This window comes from Chrysemys picta, chromosome 7 (genome assembly GCF_011386835.1).
Source record: "Chrysemys picta bellii isolate R12L10 chromosome 7, ASM1138683v2, whole genome shotgun sequence".
NCBI lineage: Eukaryota > Metazoa > Chordata > Testudines > Emydidae > Chrysemys > Chrysemys picta.
Genome location: NC_088797.1, coordinates 17,092,727 through 17,110,664, shown reverse-complemented (window position 1 = coordinate 17,110,664; position 17,938 = coordinate 17,092,727). Strand labels below are relative to the sequence as shown.

The window sequence follows — 17,938 nt, the reverse complement described above, 5'->3', positions numbered from 1 at the left end:
TGGACCAAGGGGGTTGACCAAATAGTTGTTCAATTAATAAAAAAAAAAAAAATGATAATTTTTTTTAAAAGCACCTCTGCATTGCCAGGCCAAACGAGTGATTCTTTCTGTTCTCTTCAAATCCTTATGTTCCAGGGATTCATACAAATAATAAGTGGTTATTAGACTAGTGAAAAACCACTAAGTCTACTACTACCAGTCACTGCTGGCTTTTAGACCCCTCATTTGTAGCCAGACACTATGCATAATCAAGCAACACTGTTTCCATGGAACAGTAATGACACCTTATGACAGTATTTCTATAAATTGTTTATTGTATGGGCTAGGAGGAGACTTTAGGAATACTGATATATTTATCTCAAGTAGTTAATTATTTGAATCAGCCTCATAGGGCACAAAACAGCTTAGACTGGCTGCTTACTGACTTCCCCTTATGAGCCCTTAGCCCCTGAAGGATGGTAATACTGTGAACAATGGGCTTAGCAAGAATTTACTGTTCTTTTCCGCAGCAGTGGCTGTGCTGATTTGGTCATCTCTACAGTGAGAAGTTGAAAGCAACTTTCATGATGATGCCTTATTCTAGCCTCCCTATAAGCTTAGCTCAGAGAACTGCTTTAGCCTAAGTATTGCCTGACTTACTCTAATGCAAAGGATAATGAAGCACAGCACAGAAGGTGGAGCCCAGAGTGGTTGGGGAAGGTGGCTTTAATCTTCTCTTGCACCAAGCAGACCCTGTGCTGAAGCCAGGAGGAAACGATCCCATTCCTTTTTCTAATCCACCCCCTTCTACCCCCAACATTCCTGGAACGTTCTCTAAACTGGGACCTGATTAGGGGGTGGGGAGCTGTCTACACTGACAGGGTCAGCATAGGGCCAGAAAATTCTACCCTAGCCCTTTGTAGCTGCTTTAGTTTTTCAACTTAGCAAAGATGAGTGAATTGGTTGGAGGCACAAGGTTAGGCTTTGGCTATAGAACTAAGGAACTAGGGTTCACTAATGATTATTGGATCTATTAATTTGTTTACAAATATGTTGCTGAGACACAAAAAGTGTGTAGATGTAGACATTGTTAAGGCAGGTGGCACCAGGTGTCTTCCATAGTCTTCCAAGTTCTCTTTCATAATGTATGAGCAAGTTCTTAGTCGTAGAAGACATGCTGTGTTTTTTGGCTATGTGAGGTTCTGGTAAAGTGCTTCTTGGAGAGGTAGCTGTGTGAACAGCACAATAACTTGTTCTCTGCCTTGGTCTCTGAGTAGAATCAATCATTAAGGCAGAGTTGCTTCCTTGGAACTGTACCTTGGTGTTGGGCAGAGATTCCTGAGAGAGAGGATTGCTCTGCATGCCATTTGACCACCTTTGTGACAGGACTGGTGATGTGTAAACAAACAACTTACACTTAGGCTATCCCCAGACTCTGCATCACTGACTTCTCCTCAAGTTGGAATCCAACCTCCAAGACCCTAGACATCTACAGATAGGCAACACTGCTGTCAGAAGAATGGGCAACAATATTAATGAATGATGAAAATTGATTGTCCGTGCCCCTGTGCTGGCTAATTGCAGTACGTGCAATTCAGTAGCTCAGGATTTAGGTAATCCTTAAATTTAACTCATTCTTTTAAAACTAAAGTAACCTTACAGGAAACTTGTGAAGGAACTGAACAATTTGGAGTGTGTTAGACAACAGATTTCTGTGTTCTTCTTCACACTTTAGCCCATGGAACTAGTTTAAAGATATAAGGAATAATATAAGGAACCTACAAGCCTGTATTCCGTGAGGCATAAGCTTAAGCAGTTAGCATAAGGTTTTGAGGTTCATGAACTTTGGCACAGATGGCCTGACAGTCACCCTGAGTTTTGGGAAAGGCATTTTTAACAGGGAAGTTTGTACAAAATGGACCAGGTAACCACAAGAACACTGAACTGGTACTAGGCTTGGATATTTTAGGATAAAATGTTGGCAAATTCTTAACAGTGAACTTACATTGGCAAAGAATTAACATATATAGTAATAAACTAGGGAAATACAACCTAGATGGAGCTACTATAAGGCGGGTGCATAACTGATTGGAAAACTGTTCGCAGAGAATAGTTATCAGTGGTTCACAGTCAAGCTGGAATGGCATATTGAGTGGGGTCCCTCAGAGTTAGGTCCTGGGGTCAGTTCTGTTCAATATCTTCATCAGTGATTTAGATAATGGCATAGAGAGTATACTGATAAAGTTTGTGGATGATACCAAGTTGGGAGGGGTTGCAAGTGTTCTGGAGGATAGAATTAAAATTAAAAATGATCTGAACAAACTGGAGAAATGCTCTGAAGAAAATAGGATAAAATTCAATAAGGACAAATGCAAAGTACTCCACTTAGGAAGCAACAATCAACTGCACATATACAACATGGGAAATGACTGCCTAGGAAGGAGTACTGTGGAAAGGGATCTGGGGGTCATAGTGGATCACAAGCTAAATATGAATCAACAGTGTAATACTGTTGCAAAAAAAAGCAAACATTATTCTGGGATGTATTGGCAAGAGTGTTGTAAGCAAGACAGAAGAAATAATTCTTCCGCTTTACTCCGTGTTGATATGGTCTCAGTTGGAATATTGTGTCCAGTTCTGGGTGCCACATTTCAGGAAAGATGTGGACAAATTGAAGAAAGTCCAGAGAAGAGCAACAAAAATGATGAAAAGTCTAGAAAACGTGACCTATGAGGAAAGATTGAAATAATTGGGTTTGTTTAATCTGGAGAAGAGAAGACTGAATGGGGGACATAATGGTTTTCAAGTACATAAAAGGTTGCTACAAGGGAGAAAAATTGTTCTCGTTAACTTCAGAGGATAAGACAAGAAGCAATGGGCTTAAATTGCAGCAAGGGCAGTTTAGGTTGACATTAGGAAAAACTTCCTAACTGTCAGGGTAGCTAAGCACTGGAATAAATTGCCTAAGGAGGTTGTGGAATCTCCATCATTGGAGGTTTTTAAGAGTAGATTAGACAAACACCTGTCAGGGGTAGTCTAGATCCGTGATGGGCAACCTGTGGCCCGAGGGCCATATGCGGCCCATCAGAGTGATCTGATTGCGGGCCATGAGACATCTTGCTGATATTGACCACCTGCAGACATGGCCCCCGCAGCTCCCAGTGGCTGCAATTCCCCGTTCCTGGCCAATGGGAGCTGTGGGAATTGCAGCCAGCATTTCCCTGGGAGCTGCGAATCGCAGCCACTGGGAGCTGTGGGGGCCGTGCCTGCGAACGATCAATGTCAGCAAAATGTCTCACGGCCCTCAATCAGATTACTCTGATGGGCCGCATGCGGCCCGCAGTCTACAGGTTGCCCACCACTGGTCTAGATAATACTTAGGCCCCTTGAGGGCAGGGGACTGGACTAGATGACCTCTCAAGGTCCCTTCCAGTCCTACAATTCTGATTCTATAAGCTAAAATAATTCCTATACTAACCTATAGGATAAGGGGACTCCAACACTAGTAGGGTGAGGAAGTACAAATAAGGAGGAGGGAAGAAACCTCTAGTGAATATGCATTAGGCATAGTGGCGTCAGTGTAACATATAAAAGTGGTATCCCAGGCTCTGTGCTTGAGGAGGGAAAGATGTAGCCCGTGAGAGGTGCCAGGATGATGGCCACTGTCGATGGTGATGATGATCTGGAAGATAATGGCTAACATTTCAGGTTGTTCTGCAAGGGATGATGTGAGTATGGATGTTCAGATGTACAGTCTGTATTATCTATATCTTCCTTGTTGGGTTAGAGTGTTGGTGATGTGTAAAGTGTGTTAATAAAACTATTACAAATGCAGAAGGGTTTTCCTAAGTGCGAGTGTTGCAACCATACACACTGGGGTTCCCAACTAAACAATACTTTTAATAATACTGGGCCTGATCTTAGGACAAGAACCTATCAAACCTCAGAGTGTTAACAGGGAATTTTTAAGTAATCAGTATCACTAATACACAATCCATAGATCAGGCAACAACACTTTGGTTTCCCTCTCAACTGAACACTGACAATTAATAAATGGTGCTAAATATGCTACTTTACTTAGACATGGATCCCTTCATGGTGTGGCCTATGAATATGAAGTTCTGGCAAGTGGCTAGAAGGTTATGATGAGCATGAGATCTCAGATTTCAGCTCCAACACACCTTTTGCAGCTCACTCATTTGTTTCATTCAAGCAAATGTGTATGTGATTGGGATCTATTTTCACGTTTTCTTCACAGAACAATGATGGAGGAAGCTAGATTCCCATTTAAAAAAATCACTAAGGGCTAGTTGCAGCCACCTTTAATCATGCTGAGCAATTCCTTACTTTCTGAGTTGTGGGACCACTTGCAGAGTAAGCTCCTATACAATGTAGCAGTTATGAGCAATAATCACCTGTAAGCAGATAACCCAGTGGAGTTCTGTCTGACTTTGCTCTTTCAAACCAGAGTAAAACTGCACCAGTTCAAATCACAGTTGTGTTTTGTAACTGTGCACTACGTCTATACAAGTGGTTTGCACCAATGCGACACTAGTTTAGCTACAGCAGTGGCTAAAATCTCCTGTGTAGCAAGGGCTTTAGATGCAAAGGTGATAGGTGCTATCTGAATACTAGATCTATATGGGCTACAGGTTTCAGCTCAAAATGACCTGGGCATCTAAACAGTAGTGAATGTCACTTAGAAGATATGGGTATCAAGCTGCTAGGATTCCCATCTACTTGCAATATTTGTTCTTTCAGGTGTCTCTAATTCTTCCATCCAGAAGCAGAAAAAAACTTCATTTAAAAAAAAGTAAGCAAAGAATGGTGACACATGCATTAGATTATATAACACTGTTTGATATGCTTAACTTAATTTAACACAATGCATATGTCATGTTGCTTTAGAGAGTTAAAGACATGGGCTGTATCTTTCCCTGAGGGCTCTGCGTCCAGCACAACGTGACATGGATAACATTAGAAATCTAATGTGATGCAGTGGCTAAGATTTGAAGGGGAGCTTGCATAGCCGTTTTGGATAGGACAACTGCTACCAGCTTGTACATGACATCTTGGCTTCTTCAAATAGTGCTGTGAAAGTTGAGTAAGACTTAGTAGGATTGTTGGATGCTGCCCTACTTGTAAAGAAATTTTTAATATTGTGCTGCTCCTTTTCTAAGTTGCATTATCTGCTGCTTATAGGCTGGAACCAATCCTCCTGCAGGAAAACCAGTGAAGGAGGCTCAGAGGGAACAAATCTCCATGAGGATTCCAGTGAGGAGTTTGTCCCTATTCAATCTCAGCACTATTAGGCTTACCCTGGGATCCACAAGCGGTCCGGACCATCTGCACAAAAGTCCTCTGCTGCATCTCTAGGCCCCATTATGTCTTTGGTTCCTGGAAGTACAGCAACATTAGGACATACTACCAAGAATTCCCCTGGTTAAGGCTTCCCAAATAACACTTGCAGGTGCAAGAAAGATAATTCATCCCCAATCTATCATCATTTTAAATTAAAAATACATTTGCCCTCTGGTTTTTGAGCTGTAAGGCTGATCAAATTTTTTTTCCATCAGACCTCCCCCCCCCCCCTTTTTTTTTTTTTTTTAGTATAGAAAATAGGGTTTTTGACTAAATGGACATTTCTGTAGACTTTTTTTTTTGTTGGTCTTGATTTTTATGAAAACCAGTTGTGCATGGAGGATTGGAGGAAACAACATTACAACTTGTTCTATGTTAGGGTGCGCTTGGATAACACTTTGGGGCTTTTTTTCACAACCATCAGGACTAGAAACTCTTTTTTAAGAGAGTTGAATTTTTTTTAACTTAATCATTTGCCTCCAGGAAGTGGGGCTCTACAAAAAGCACCAAATATTGCAAGAGTTGGCCACAATGCATCTGGTTCTGGCCAGTATCTGAGAGGTCACTGGAGCAGATGGACCACTGCTCTGATTTTAGCATGAGAGGTCCTAAACTCTACACTAGAGAATCTCTTCCACAACATAAAATCACCTTCCATTTTGATATAACAAGGACAGGGACTGGAACGACAATGCCAGCTGCAGATCTGGAATGAGGTGCATTGGAAGAGCTGTGTGGATGATTCTCTGAGGTGTATTGGCAGACCTGCATGAAGATACTTACCCTATGCCTGCTGACACCAGATTTTGGCACCAGTCCAAGCTATCCGCCTCATTTTAATGACCACTAACCTTTTTATTTTTCTGGGAATTGAAACTGGCTCAGTATCAAGAATTTTCCAAATCATTGTTTACATAATAGTTAATAGCTTCCAATTCCAGTTGAAATTACTTCCATTTGGTAAATATTTCTATTATGTTATAAAATCTTCCTAGTATTCGGATACAGCAGTGGAGTCATCATCCAAACATTGATTTGAGGCACTGGGAGACCTTCTTCTGTTGATAAAGTACTAGCCTGGCCAGACCCAGCTTAATTGCTTATTAGTAGTTATGCAGACTAATCTTCCTATGTGGGGCCTATTGGCTATATGGTTCTATAATTCTTAACACTTGCCCACTGAGATCATTTAACCTAAAATTTCTCTTATCAGCCCTGTATTTCACTGAATTAATAATGAGATTGCCAATGGGAGTTTTGCCTCAGCGAGGACCTGACCATGCTCTTTAGATCTATGCCCTCCTCACACACAAGAAGGCAGGGCAGGAAGTGAGGGGGGCTTCCCCCTTATGCAAGTACTCATCACTAACTCTTCAGCAATGCTCCCTCTGCGATGAGGGAAACACATTGGAGAGCTGCAGCCAGGGCAATCTGACCGCACAGCTCCAGTAGAGCCATGCGGCCAGATGGTGAACATAGAGCTGCATGGGATCCTAGAGCTGTTATGGGTGCACAAGGCAGCCATTCAAAGCCCCGTTTTCTCCAGAATTTTGGGGCTGGACCCTCACTTTCTTTTCCAGGAAGCAAACTATCCCCCCTCTGATTCATAGACTCATAGACTTTAAGGTCAGAAGGGACCATTATGATCATCTGGTCTGACCCCCTGCATGCTGCAGGCCACAAAACCGTCCCTACCCTTCCCTTGACTCTGCTGATGAAGTCCCCAAATCCTGTGTTTTAGTGACTTCAATTGGCAGAGAACCCTCCTGCTAGCGATCCCTGCCCCATGCTGCGGAGGAAGGCGAAAAACCTCCAGGGCCTCAGCCAATCTACCCTGGAGGAAAATTCCTTCCCGACCCCAAATATGGCGATCAGTAAGACCCTGAGCATGTAGGCAAGAGTCTCCAGCCTAACCTTTGTTAGCCATTATACTATTTACCTACCATTGCTCGGTATTCCTCAGCTAATATGTTTTACCATTAAACCATTCCCTCCATAAACTTATCTAACTTAATCTTAAAACCAGACAGGTCCTTCGCCCCCACCGTTTCCCTCGGAAGGCCGTTCCAATATTTCACCCCTCTGATGGTCAGAAACCTTCGTCTAATTTCAAGCCTAAACTTCCCCACGGCCAGTTTATATCCATTCGTTCTCGTGTCCACATTAGTACTAAGCTGGAATAATTCCTCTCCCTCCCTTGTATTTATCCCTCTGATATATTTAAAGAGAGCAATCATATCCCCCCTCAGCCTTCGTTTTGTCAGACTAAACAACCCGAGCTGATGGGAAAAGGCAGAAAAACAGAGTTTCCTGCCCTCTTCATGGGCACTGCCATCCAGGAGAATGATGTGGGTTGGGGTTATGACTACAGAGTTTAGGTCACTTCTTCCATTTATGACATGTGCAAACAGTACAATTAGAGGTTCGATTCTCTGAATCTGCTGCAGACTACCTGGGTGACCCTAAAGAAGTCACTCTAGGTCATGATTCGGCGAGGGGCTTAAATGTGCCCCTTGTTAAGTAGCCTGATTAATTTCAAGCTGTGCCTCAGTTCCCTATCTGTAATAAGGAGATATTTTCATTTTCTTTGCCCTGTCTACTGACATTGTTAGCACCTGTAGGGCATTGACTTCAGCTGGGGACTCTAGGCACCTCTCTTATTCTTAATATAAAGATAAAGCATATGGAGATAACTCAAATATCCTCAGAGACAAAATGCTATTCTGTGTTGCTGCCAGCTGTCATGATTTGAATGCAATTCTCTCTATTTTTAGTATTTCCATAAAGCTGCATCTGCTGAAATCATGATATTGCATGAGACTTTCAGCTATCAATTTTTCTTAAAGCGAGATTCTAGCCCTTATAGTTGTAGAGGACAGATTGAATGTCTGAGGTGAGTGCATCCTAATGGCTAAAAAGCCAGAAGGTAGAGAGAGAACTCAATTCACAACTACTTAAAAAAATCTAATGACATTTATCATGACAATCTCATGATTTCTGTGGGACTTACTCAGATTTCTGATTGTTTTGGATTGTCAATACTGCTTTGCCCAAATCTCAGGTGTGACATTTAGGGTTCTTTCTAGTTCATCCAGTAGATTTGCAGTTCACTGAACTCCTATATGATATTACAGTACAATAAAACATGTATAAGGTTCTCCTCCCTCTTCAATTTTAAATTCTTCGTATGCTGGTGGAGTCAATGGGTATTAAACTGTTTAACTTTAATTAAACAAGAGTCTGGGGGAAAGCCAGAGGCTTCATGTCAAAATAAAATGATTACCTGTGTAAACATCTTCCCATAAATCAGATTCTCTTGTGTATATATAACAGTTGTTAATTGAATACCTAAATTTTGTCTCAAATTTTTCTTTGGGGAAACGTTAAATTTACTTGGAAGCACTGAATTTTGCAGCATATTTTAATTTAACAAAGTTCAAGTTTTAATATAGCATGTTATCAGGTATGCAAAAACTTTCCAGAGTTTATGGCTGAGTTGAGGCTTAGCCGGGCTAGAGGAATAGAATGTGATAACATGCATAAGGAAGCTATGAATCTCTAAAGGTAGGTCGAGTTGGGTAAATAGTTGTCAAATCAGTATCATGATTTCTAACTACGGTATTTGAGAATCTAGACAAAGGCTTGCCAAGTTAAAATAACTTTATATAGGGGCTTCATCCAGGACTGACTGAAGTCACTGGGAAGACTCCCATTGGCTTCAGTAGGATTTACATCATGCCTTTTGTTTTATCTAGCATAGTAGGCCCAGCTCCCATTTGAGAATATTATTGCAATGCAACAGTAATAACACTGCTCTAAGACGACTTCTCTCTAATACAAAGCATATCTCCTGGAAATGTCTACCTTCAAGGAATGGGGATCAGATGAAAACCTTCATCCTGAATCTCCTCCCACTTAAATCAGTATGAATCAGGAGTCACTGTACTGAATAAAACTGAGTCCCACTGGTCCAAAATTGGTAGAAGAGACTTGGGCTCAGTGTTCCAATATGAAATGGCTGAAACATAAGATTCCATTTCCACTGTAGTTAGGGTTGCAACGCATCCGGTTTTCAACCGGAACGCCTGGTCCAAAAGGGACCCTGGCAGCTCCGGTCAGCTGCTACATGTCTGGTCAGTGGTGTAGCGGGGCTAAGGCAGTCTCCCTGCCTGTCTTGGCTCTGCATGGCTTCTGGAAATGGCCAGTGTGTCCGGCTCCTAGGCACAGGGGCAGCCACTGGGGCTCCGTGCACTACCCCCGCCCCCAGCGCCATCTCCACAGCTCCCATTGGCCAGGAACAGCAGCCAATGGGAGCTGCAGGGGTGGCACCTGCGGGCACAGGGAGCACACAGAGCCCTCTGGCCCCTCCGCCTAGGAGCCAGACATGCCAGCTGCTTCCGGGAGCTGCCTGAGGTAAGCACCACCAAGCCGGAGTCTGCACCCCAACCCCTTGCCCCAGGTTGGGAACCCCCTCCTGCACCCTAACTCCCTCCTGGAGCCCACACCCCCTCCTGCACCCCAAATCCCTACCCCAGCCCTGAGCCCCCTCCCGCACTCCAAACCCCTCATATCTGGCCCCATCCTGGAGCCCTCACTGCCTCCCGCACTCCAATCCCCTGCCCCAGCACGGTGAAAGTGAGTGAGGTTTGGGGACAGCAACCAACGGAGGGAAGGGGGATGGAGTGAGTGGGGGCCCAGTTGTGGATGGCTTAGATTTTCTCTGGTATCACTCCTTTCCAGCAACTTACTGTACAAAATAAACTGCTTGCAGTAATGCACATACATTTTATTACATGTCTAGCATTTAAAATGTAATAAAATCTCCCACTTAACACTACTTCCTAAACTTCTGTTAGGAGAGTATATGGATCCTGGGATCTAATTATTTAATTCTGGCTCAGATCATAAAATCTGAGGCCCATTTTCCTGATTTAATTTGGGTTACAGCTCAAGATAACACATCTCTTCAGAACATCTGATTGCACCTTTTGGGGACCAAAATCTCATGAGGACAACTCTTCAGACTTCAAATCTGAATCTTTGTTCCATCTCTAGTTAGGAACTCTCATTGATTCCCTTAGCAGTCTGTAGCATCTTTAGTTAATTTCTGTGGCAATTTGGTTGCAACTTTGGGAAATTGTGCACCCTTCATATGTTGTCAAATCTCATAGAACTACAAAATGGCAACTTAGTATCAGGCGCATAAATACAAAGTCTAAAATTCATTATTTTATCAAGTGTCCCAGAAACTATTGATGTGAATTTTTGAAATTTCAAAGTGCCTTTTGGTCAAACATATCTTGGCTTGGAAATGGAGACATTTTCAAGGGAAAGGGGACGGGTCACTTTTTAAGATAAATTTACAAAATGTTTTTTTCTGTGAAATGGGCCCAATTTTGACAACCTCTCATTTTGCTTTGTAATTATCTTTTAAGTTTCTAGTGGGAAATACCCAGCTGGTCTAACAATCAGACTGGCTGAATTATAATCTCAGAATGTTTTTCAATTCCCAGCATAAGCAACTGTCATGCAGATCGCATTACGTTGGCTTATTCAAATACACAACATTGTGTTACCTTTGTAACAACATCCACACAGAAGACTAGTAAACAATTGATATCCATGTAATACTAGAGTTACATGTCTTTCTCTGTAAGTATGCAATCAAGCTACTATTCCCTGTTCTTTAACAGGGCTCATGGCTCCATATTTACACTTTAAGAGCCTTGTATGACAACAAGAATAAATAAATCTTTCACTTTTTCACAATTCACTGACGTGTAGAAACACTTCCCCATCCAAACCACACAAGACTTGACATTTACATTAAGTTCCTTAACTCCAGTGTTGTTCAAGCACAGAGATATTTGTCTGTGTCACTGTTAGTCAGACAATGCACTGTGTTCACTGATACCCTCAGATTCAAAACTCAGTCCATGCTAAAGCAGTGATTCTCAACCTTTCCAGACGACTGTACCCCTTTCAGGATTCTGATTTGTCTTGCGTACTCCCAAATTTTACCTCATTTAACAACTACTTGCTTACAAAATCAGACACTGAAAAATTGCTTATGTTCTCATTTTTACCCATATAATTATAAAATATATTAATTGGAATATAAATGTTGTACTTATATTTCAGTGTATAGTGTTTTCAGTGTATAGTATATAGAGCAGTGTAAACAAGTCATTGTGTGTATGAAATTTTAGTTTGTACTGACTTCGCTAGTGCTTTTTGTGTAGCCTGCTATAAAACTAGGCAAATATCTTGAGGAGTTGATGTAGCCCCTGGAAAACCTTTGAGTACCCCAGGAGTACACGTACCCCTGGTTGAGAACCACTGCTTTAACTCACTTTTCTGTGAATGACATCATTTTATTGTTATTGTGGAACCCTTATTCATATCTGTGAGCATTTGTTTGTGATTAATCTAATTTACTCAGGCAAGTAATCCCATTAAAGTCAGTGCTCCCCAAGGTGAGCAAAGCCTCTACTGTCTGGCCTATTGATCGTATAACATAAAGAAAAATATGGGACCAGATTCTCAGCTGGTGTGACTCCTAAATTTGGCAACATTCAAGTTCAAGGAAACTTAACCTATAATTTACTGCATCAATTAATACCTGGTTCATGGTTTTTTTGCTCCTTATAGGCAATAACATCAAAAGAAACAGGTCTTGCTCTTTGTTCTTTCTAATAGAAATGAAGCACAAATACACTCCAGTAGGAAAAAACTTCTAGTAGTTAAAGTGACAGCTGAGAAAACTTCTAACTGTCTGAACTGAGAAAATAGGATCAGATCAGAGCAACCCAGCTTTTCCTTGTATGCATATTGCTGAAGGGCAAAGGAGTCACTGGCGTGCACAATGAAACTCGGTAATTGTTTCTGCAATGATTCAAATAGTCAATGGGCACTGCCTTGCTGTAAGCCAAAGTAAACCGCCAACGCACAATTTTGTCCCTAACTCCCCATGTTACAGAAATGGCAAATAAGAGCTACATGCCCATCTTTATGTGGAGCAGAGGCAATTCTTTGATGTAAATTGTGTGAATGGTGCATAGAGCCCATGTGGCACAGAGGGAAGTAAATTCAGGTCTGAAGTGTGGGGTCTCCAGATACTGCTCCCCTCATCCACCCATGAGTCCTTCAGAGCACCTGCTTCACTGTGTGGCATCCACAGAATATCTTTCTTTGGGACGGAGGAGGAGGTGGTTTATCAGAGGTGAGGGAGGAGTTGGGGAACAGGCTCCTTGGAGAGCATGCTCACCTCTGAACTCAGCCATCTTTCCTCTAGTAAAAGTTGTTGTGCAAATGACTGGTGCTCAGAGTAGTATTGGTGTCCTCTCTGAGCTTTGGAGATGGGAGCAGTTGTAGTTTGGCTTATCAGTAGTGGAGGGAGCAGGAGTCCATCAAGCAGCGTAGGATAGGCTCCGGCTCAACAGGTGGGGGGCCCCATCTCCCTTATACCACCTCCTCAGGGCAGGCTGCGGCATCACCTCTTGGAGCAGAGGGGCTTTGTGGTGCTATAGGTGTACTTTTCCTTTCCTTGGGCTTTTCTCTTTGATAGGCACACACAGACTACAACCATTAAAGGGTCCTAGCTATACTCACCTAACTCACCAATTTAATTATTGGCATTTGTTTTGAGAAGGTGGTTGATCAACTAAATGTCTTAAAACTCAATCTGCTTTTAAGGCGGGTTGAGTTAGGGAATGTTTGCAGAACCAGTCTGTGGTTGTAACTAAAGATGTCTAATGTGTCTTATGTGGTAAGATATGCCTCTTGTCTAATGAGTTTTGGACAAGTTTCCATACCATTTGATGTTTGCTCATCTCCAATTGGAAATCACAGCATAGAATGAACACTGCTACCAAACCAACAAATAGCATACATCCTCTCCCTTAAAATGTGTCCTGTGCTGCAGGAAGGGAATGCATATAACTAAATATTTGTAAATATTTGAGATACTTAATAATGTTGTTCAATGGAACTCAGTTGGTTGGCCAGACGGAATTTTAAAGGGGAAGGCTTGGATTTCACATATAGATATACAGAGCAAAATTGCAGATGCCCACTCTTCAACATTTTTGCTTTTCCAGTCATTTTCAAATAAAATCAACAAACTCTAGAAAAGTCTCCCCAGTTTTATTTTGTGCATTAAATTTTAGGTTTGTGCTTTTGAAAAAAAGACACTATGAATCAGGGGCATTGAGTACTTTCTTTTATTTAAATGATCCACTGTGCTAATCTCTGAAGACCTGTCTTTTAGAAAGGGTGTAATTTTGCATCTGCACATAGCTGTGCCTGAAATTAAATGTGGAGACAACTGCCAGCACTTAGGGCCCTAACCAATACATTTTGAAGTCAATGGAAATAATTTCATGACTATTGATGAAAAGAGTACCTCCAATTGCTTTAATGTGTCTACACATCAGGTTAGCTAGAGGTGCATGTGCTAGCATTTGCACACCAAACTAAAGGTGCAAAACTATCCGTACAGCCCTTAGTGGGTGAAGAACTACACAAGAAAAAATGAAGGGGAGGCGGAGGCCACTCGGTAAATCAGGCCTTTAGAATTTGATACAAGGCTTGTCAAGAAGTTGTCAACTAAATTTCGGTGAAAGACGGGTGGAGGTCTGGGGGTGGCAATATCTAAAAAATCAGGAGCAAGGTGACTGCAAACTGTTACCAGCTGATGACTGTTTGTGGTTTAGTTGACATCTTCATTCCCGTTCCTAGTGGAGCTATGTCCATTCTGTAATACAAAGACAACTGTACCTGAGACTTTTGTTGGCAGTAGCCATATTGAGTCATTCTGGAGAAGCTTTCACTGCTGCTCCCTGTCTTGTTGCTGGCCAGTGAAAAGAATTTCACTTTCCAGTGCTGTGCAGCTGGCACTTCCATAAATACAGAATTATTTTAACACCAAGGCAAATAAACTGGTAAAGACAAGGGCAAAAAATCCAAACAAGAAGATTATACTCGTTTGAGAATTATGCAGAGAACTACTACAAGAAGTGACATTTTTGTTTTTCTAGACAGAGTCCTATCCAATAGAGAAGTTATGCCCTGGTGAATCTAGTGTAAGTCCTGTACAGCACTTACACAGCCCTCATCGCCAATCTTTAATGCATTTATCCTCCTCATCACTGAGGTAAGGCAGTGCCATAGTACAGAGGGGACGCCTGAGGTACAAAGGTTAAGTGACTTGTGCAAAGTTACACAGGAAGTTTGTGGCAGAGTTGGAATTGAACCCAAGTCTTCCAGCTCCTAGGCTAGTGCCCAAATCACAGGAGAGGAGAATAGTACTCTAGAATGGAATGACAATTATCATATTCCAGGAAAACATTATCCTCAAAAGTATTGAGTTGTAGTTTCCAACTCTGCTTGAAGCCAATGAGACCTAGGTGTGCTCCACCCTCTGAAAATCAGACTTCTAGATTGTTGAATGAATCTGCTGTATGATGTAACTTCCATCACAGGTATAAGGACTCAAAGGAGAAAAGGGCCCAAGCTGTGAGTTGCTGAGCGTCTTCTGTGAGGTGTTGAGTCCCTCAATTCCCACAGATTTCAAGTGGTCAGTAAGGGAGTTCAGGGAAATTTGAGGTATGTGTGATCTGCCCATTTGGATACAAGTGAGGGTTCTAGGAGTCAAACATACAGTGGCAAATGGAAGCAGACAAAGCAATACCAGACAAAGGGTTCAGCGGAGCGCCTCTCAACCTTTGAAGCTAACAGTAACACATATTGCTGCAGGGACCATAAGGAAGAAAAAATAATCCAGGTGTTGTAACTCTCCATTCTGAGATTTCAATTAGGATGGGAGACTGGGAGACTTTGTATTCTTGTAACATCCCATTTGTGGTCACTCCAAAGGATAAATGGCTTTGAATGTATCACAAACATTCATATTGTACATAAATAACTGAAAGACTTAAGTGTACAGGTCAAAGATGTAAGAACAGAGACACCTTGAAAAAATGTCATTTGATTTTTAAGAGCTATTAACTTCACCACATTTTCAGGTATACTGGCAGGATTGTGTTTCCAATGAAGAGCTCATTTTAAACTGTTAATTTTGAGCTCTTCATGATGTTTTTTTAATGCCCAGAAGACCTGTTCAGTAGTTTTACTAATGGGAACTTGACCAGCACCATGATAACCAAAGTCAGCCCTAGTTTTTACTTCTGAATGAACAGTACAGTGATTTAAAAAAACCCCAACCCCACAGTAAGCGAGTAGTTTTCATTTAGTGCCAACTCCTCCCAACTCCCACACTTTTAAAATTCCTATCATGGATAGGACATGGATAGAAAGCATAGACATAATGTCAATTACTACATGGTTAATATTTAATTGCTAAAACTCTCTGCATGATTATTTGGTTTTATAACAGCCCTTTAGATATCACTTTTTGCTTACTGGGGTCCATCACATCTTGAACTGTCTTCTGAGTTCAACCATGAGACATGAATGAATTTTTCTGGAAGATTCAAGTTCTAGATCCTAGCAACGTTGCTTTGTGCTTTAACTTTTCTGATGAAGAACCTCTTTGTACTTCATCCCTTAACTGATGGCAAATATTGAACAACAAAATTTGTACAGCTATTCTTGCATGATCACTGCCATGTTGGGGTCATGTCCAACATGCAGAAGAGGGTACTTTGATACAGAGGTTTATAGAGCTGAGGTTGAAGGAAGCAGAGCAAGATGCTGACCATGAATGAGGTTGGAAGATGCAATCTTGAGAGATTTAGGAACCCTAAATCCTCCCATAGTGACCTGCCAAAAGAAGATTTGCAAGAGACCATTCAAGATGGAAGTCCATTCTACACACCAGCACTACTACATCCTAGCCGTGTTAATCTGCTGCTGCTGCTGTATAGCTATCTTGGATAAAAACTGAAATGAGAGAAGATTTTGAATTATTTAAGTCTGGAGCTATTGGGTGACTAATTGTCACCAACATCTCCAAATGAGTAAATACTTTGACAGCAGTTATTTAAAATAAAAGAAATAAAATAAAATGCCTATCGATCTCAATTGCAAAAATCGTAGTGACTTCAATGGGGAGCAGCAACAGGCCATTTCCAAAGGAAGGAAAAAGGAATGTCTCAAGGGTGGTTAACTTGACTGCCATTCAAATAGCATTCACTGATGTCTAGCTCTCCTGCTTTCTTGGAAAGGTAGAATTCTCCTTCAGCTTCCCTTCCCCCTCACTCCTCAATCCTGTCCTTGCCCAGATCATAACTTAGGAGCTTCTGTAGGGCTGGGGATAATGGTGAGCTCTCACCCTTCCCACTTTCTATACCTGCCCCATCTAAGTTCATGTGCTTCTGCAAATAGAGGGTACAGGGGGAAAGATCTTACACAAAACTATCTGCATTCTGCTGCCTTGAGGCTGTGTAGACAAAAGGAAAAGCTTTCGGGGTAAAGCTAACAACTAGTGCTGCTAATCTTAGATAGTCTGACTTTGTTTTTGCTCATCCTTATCATGTTTCAGACTTCCAAAGAATCAATGACAGTCTTGGGAAGATACAGGACAGCTAAATGAAGTTTAGTGAGTGGCTAGACAAGATGGCAGTGTGATGCCATTGTGAACTCTCTACTCCAAAATTCCATTAGGAGAGATGTCATGGCATTTATATTTAATATACACTCAGTGAACTGTTCTGGCAATAGTGAACTGAATCTGGTGGAGGAAATTAGCCCATTGACAGCTGCATGCCAAGTATCGAGTATAAATGCATCTCTGTCAGGGAGAGTAGGCAACTTTGTCACCCTTTCATCAGATGTAATTGAATGCCTAGAGAGGTGGTAATTACAAATACCATCCAAACTGCACAGACTCATTTGTCTTTGTTTATCATCAGAGCAAGTGTATTGATCATTCCTAAAGCATTAAATCTCTCTAGAGAGGAACAGGAAGGTCAGATTAATAAGGCCTGACGTGCATTGTAAAATGCACCTCCATGAATGGCAGGCTTGGAAGTGGCAAATGAAATTCTTTTACTAGTCACTTAACCTGATAGTGTAACCCTGGAATAAAGCATCCCTAAGACATGTTTATTACCAAGCTCTCGCCTCATCCTTTGCAGCTGTCTGTATCATGTCATCTGTGTTAAATTTCTATATGTCTTGCGATCTAGAGTACTCTACAGATAACAAGCCTAATTTCAGTGGACTTTACGCTAGCATAAAACTGGTGTGCGGAATGGTGAATCAAGCAGAACTGTATTACAGACTTGGGGCTAAATTATGGTCTCCAGGCCTGATCCAAAGGCTACTGAAGCCAAAGCCAGTGTGATTTGAATCAGGCCTTTGGTTATCCTGTTGTAAATAAGGACTAACTCAGTGGAAATCAAGGGAGTGGTTCCTGATTTCCAGTGGTATAAATGAGAGCAGAATTTGGTCCTTGGACACTGTTTTGGCTCTATGTCATGCACACCTACCAGCTATGTGTCTATGTATCCTCAAGCTGCATAAGGCATGATCACACCGTGTAGCATTCTATCCAGCCTTTGGGTTCTACACCCACATAAAGATGGTTGTATGTGTGTTTTTGCAGGCTGCATCATTAGTGGTTTGTAGATAACAT

At 41.7% G+C, this 17,938-nt stretch overlaps 1 long non-coding RNA gene across 1 annotated transcript in view; it reads left to right on the top strand.

Moving 5' to 3' along the window:
* Nucleotides 1-5,530, top strand: part of LOC135972917 (uncharacterized) — a 28,349-nt gene extending 22,819 nt beyond the window's left edge. The window contains exon 3 of the long non-coding RNA XR_010589535.1: nucleotides 5,182-5,530. This is a non-coding gene — a long non-coding RNA (uncharacterized LOC135972917). The remainder of the gene's footprint in view (nucleotides 1-5,181) is intronic.
* The last annotated feature ends 12,408 nt before the right edge of the window (nucleotides 5,531-17,938 follow it).